Genomic DNA, 4,614 nt, shown 5'->3' on the forward strand with positions numbered 1-4,614 from the left:
AACAACAATTACAAAATCAAGCATCAATGTGTCCCAGTTTTAAAAGAGGAGCATGGTTTACTATGTCCTGGTTTTAAAAGAGGAATGTAGATGGGAAAGCAGAAAGAAATCAGATTTCAGATATGATAAAGAAAGTAATGGAAATTTGAACCAATTAATTTTTCAAATGTCAGATAATCTGATTCTAATTAATGGGAATATAAAGTAGAATCTGTACTCCAACCTGACTGTAAAAGTCATAGAATAAATAATATTGAGAGAGGTGAATTGAGATGGGGTAGTTGGGCCAATGGTGCATGGGTATTGGACAAGTTAAATTTAGCAAAAGTGAATAAATATGGTAGGGTGAAGGGTATGCATGAATTAAGGAATTTATTTATTTATTTATTTTTCACATCAGATGGGTAATATCCTGATGCCTTAACAAAATCTGAGGGAAGGACTTCTCATATGTACATATGACCACCCAATCATCACACTTATGAACTACAAAAGGATCAGCTATATATGAATTTAAAGTAGTATATGAGGTCATCATTAACATTTACCTGAAGATAATATGAATATAAGATTTATTGTCAAATAAACAATACCTTTATTGAAGAAGAGAACAGAGAGTTAATGCGCAATTAAGACAGAAATAATACTGATGTAAGGTAAATATTCTGTTGAGCAAAATTGCAAAGAATGTGTTATCATAAAATACAGTAAATCCAAAGACCTGAAAATAAACTTGACTTACCTAAGGGACAGCCACAATTAGGATATATGGACTGAAATACTATTTTGAAGATTAACAAATTATGTGGATATAGGCAATGTGTATATTGCCTTTGAATCGAAAAAATAATTATATTATTAGTTTAACAATATCTGTTCTCTTCATTTAATTGAAAAATATTAATTGAATACCAATTGTATATCCAGAGCTAAATGCTAAATTCTTGGGTTAGGTAGTGTTTGTAGAAGACTCATGAGAACAAAGGAAACAAGGAAATAAAATATATTGAGCTTGTCTGTATTCATATGCAAGGAGAGTAGGATTGGGATTATGGAGGCATGAAAGAATGAATAGGCTTTCAAAATCCATAGTCTGGTAGAGTCCAATAATTGTCACAACATTTGGCAGCTCCTCCATCAAGAGGTAGAACCTATTTCTCCACCCCTTGAATCCAGCTATGTGATTTCCTGTGACAATAGCCCTTTGACAAATGTGACACAAGTGGAGGTTTGAACTCTTAAGCACAGAGGCTTGATCTTTCTTGCTGCATGAAGAAGTCCAGGACAACCTACTGGAGGATTAGAGATTATGTGGAGCAGAAATGATGCATCACAGCTGAGACTCCTTAGATTAACCGGTTTGCCAACAACAGATGTGTAAGTTAGACCTTCAACCCCAGCTGAGATGCTGGCTAACTGTAAATGTCAAACAAACTGACACAGACCAGCTGACCTACAGAATCACGGTAAATAATAATGCTTTTTGGTCTTTAATTAAGTTTTGTCTTGATTTGTTAAGCAAGCAAAAGTAGCTGAAATAGTAGCCACTGTTCTATCACTTGGAACTCATATACATTGTGGCCATCAAGTGGCATATGTACATGTACATTTATGTGTGTGTTATATTTATATGATAAGCACACATGTTCTCTTCTATAATATTATAATTATTGAATGTATACTGCATTTGGGGACTAAAATGACATATTTTATAAAGGATGTCAATTAGTGTAACATTGCATTGACATTTTTTTAATTGGACATTCTTTAGCTACTGAGAGAAGGTTTATTTTAAAGGAAGAAATAGGGAACGGAATGAAGGAGTAGGCACTGAAATAAACTTTTGCCCAAAATTAAAATGTATAACATTTAAAAATATGCCATCTACCATATGCCACATTGGCTTCTATTACTACAGTAATTCATAACATTTCTGGGTGCCAGGAAAACTTAGTAGTCTATACAATATGGTCTTCAGTTCCCTGGCATTTATCATTGCTTTATATTACATTATTAACTGTTAGTGAAGGAATGAAATTTCTGACCATTGGTGGTCCATTAATTCCTATGGTTCATAACTGTTCTTATGATAAGTACTGATGAGGCTAGATAACGTTCCCATAGGATGTGAACAATTCCCCCTTTCTGCAAGTAAAAAAAATGACAAGCACAAGACACATCTGGCCAAAACAAAGTATTCTGGTTTGAAACATGATAGAATAGATGGACAGGAAACAGTCACAAAAATGAACAAAATTAATGGGCACAATTATTATCTCCCTGGTTAGTGACATAAAAAAAAGTCAAGTGCCAATGATTATAGGGATAAGTATCAATTAATTGTACAAAGCATACACTTTCTGCTATTTTCTATTAGAATGGAATCTCTTCCCCTTTTCCAATTCATCATCTATTTGTGATATTTGAATAAAGTTTACTAAAGAGGATTAAAGGAGTAAAGGATCTTGCTATGCCAATTTTTCTCAAATCAGCTAAAGGCAACATATATAGCAATCCTCAACACTAATATGCTATTCTAAATTGTTTAAAAATTCCATCTGTATAGGGAGGTGACGTCTATTCTTCAGCAGTACTCCCTATGGGCCCTTCTAAAATGTTCATACCCATAATAATATTAGAATGGCATTTAATTCACAAAATAAGAAATTTTCTCATACCAATTTTCAGAACTTTACACTGTTAGTCATTATTTCACACATAAAATATCTGTGCCATATAATTAAAGTGAGTTCAGTAATAGGGTAACTTTCCTGGGGCAGAAGGCATCCATAAGGTTATTTAAATATAAGTACACTTTGATGACTACTCGATCTTCCATAAGCTTAGCAGTTCAGTACTTAAAACCACATTTTGCATTTTATAGCTATGTTAAGTCTTGGAATAATATTGTGGGACTATGCGTGTTCTAATGCTGAAACATAAAATAGAGGCAATCTTTTGTTTTTTCTCTTAACTAGGGAGGATATTTCTTTTGGAGAAAACTTTTATTACCTTTGATAATTTTCATCAATTTGAGATCTTTTGTAATACAGTCACAGACTTTCCTACCGAATAAAATCAGATTTTTCTTTAGTGATAAGGTAAAATGAAGTCTGTTACCTCAGCAATGTCACAGGATGCAAAGTGTAATAAGAATGTAATTGAAGTGTTCCAAAGTAGCAAGACATAAATTCATTTCTAGATGAGATTAGATTACTTTTATTATCTTCTTTCTAGATTAATGACCTGTTGTCTTTTTTTAATTTAAAATCTTATGAAATAAGAGAAGAATATCAATTTATCCTGTGAATGTAATATAAGTCATACGGTTTCAGAGCCAATATTCTCCCCCTGAAAGTGTGTACATTCAGGAAGCTTACATGAGACAATTATGGCAAATTTGTATCTTGTTTTAGGCAATGCTCGAGATAAGACTAAGGGGGAAAGTAATGGCAAGGCCATGTTGGAGTAACTGGGATCCATTTGCTCCATACCTTTAAAAAACTAGAAAAATATATCTGATGAATATATAAAATGTGATTCTCAGACATTAGACAAAAGTTAGTATAAGACCAGTCTCTAAGAGAAGGGAAATAAATGAGGCAACCCCTTTGATTGCTCCATCTTGCTCTGTTATAATTAGGGGCTCATAGGGTTAATAATTAGAAGGAGCCAAAGTAGCTAGAGGAGGGAGCTGTGTGGAAGGGAAAGTGCTGTGCACACAGGGAAACTCTTAAGATCTGCAGAGGGGTCCCTTTCATCTTTAGCTGAGTTCTAATTAGCTACCACATGTGAGACAGGGTAAAAGAAAACACTTGGTAGGAGCAGGTTAAACCATCTCCAGAGCTTACATAGGGTCAAGAATAGTTTCGCTTCCCACAGTCAACGTAAGAAAATGTTAGAATACCTGGGGCCTAAATGTTGTTGCTAGAACATTTGTCTATTCTTCTCTGTAAAAACAGATAAAAATCCTGAGCATTTTGTATCAAACAAACATGAGAAGGCTCAGAAAGGTATATAGAAGAAGGGAGACTGGCTAGACACCTCAGGATCTAAGATCAACAGCTATTAGAGAATCTCTTAAAGATTCAACAACTTTTTAGTTAAGAAACCAAACGAAGGGTAGTCTAGTAAGAAAAACAGTGACTGAATAGCTGCTCTACTTCAATAAGAAAGCAGAGAAAAACTGTTACCCCTCATCCTTATCCCTCTCAACTGTGGCTGTTTGGAGAGTCCAGACTTTGCTCCTTATCAGGCTATAATGAGGTGTTTCAATGGCTGGGAAATTGTCAGAGGTCAAATAAAGAGCTGAGATATTTCTGCCCTGTAATGGTGTAAACAACACCCCTCCTCTCTGGTGTCGATGGAGACCATGAGGGGAGCCTGGACATTCAGACTAGGTGGTGGTATAGTCATCCCACCCACACCCTGCTGGATGGTATTCAAGGAAGTCCGGTAGAGAAGTGGAAGCTCACCGTAATGAAGCCCTCCCGCTCACCGTGAGTCTAGGTCATGTGGGTGTTGGCCGCAGGGTGTCACTATTAGAGAGTCTGTATTTCCATTCCTTACTCCATATAGTAAAAATGAGTGGGCATCTCCTTTCCTTGCTGGAAT

General features: G+C 35.2%; 1 non-coding gene across 1 annotated transcript; it reads right to left on the reverse strand.

Moving 5' to 3' along the window:
• Positions 1–394: 394 nt before the first annotated feature.
• Positions 395–498, reverse strand: LOC111727148. The gene has a single exon (XR_002774771.1). It is a non-coding gene; the product is annotated as a small nucleolar RNA U13 (small nucleolar RNA).
• Between the last annotated feature and the right edge of the window lie 4,116 nt (positions 499–4,614).

The sequence above is a fragment of the Otolemur garnettii genome, unplaced genomic scaffold (assembly GCF_000181295.1).
Source record: "Otolemur garnettii isolate 467f Iridium unplaced genomic scaffold, OtoGar3 scaffold00095, whole genome shotgun sequence".
Taxonomy (NCBI): Eukaryota; Metazoa; Chordata; class Mammalia; order Primates; family Galagidae; genus Otolemur; species Otolemur garnettii.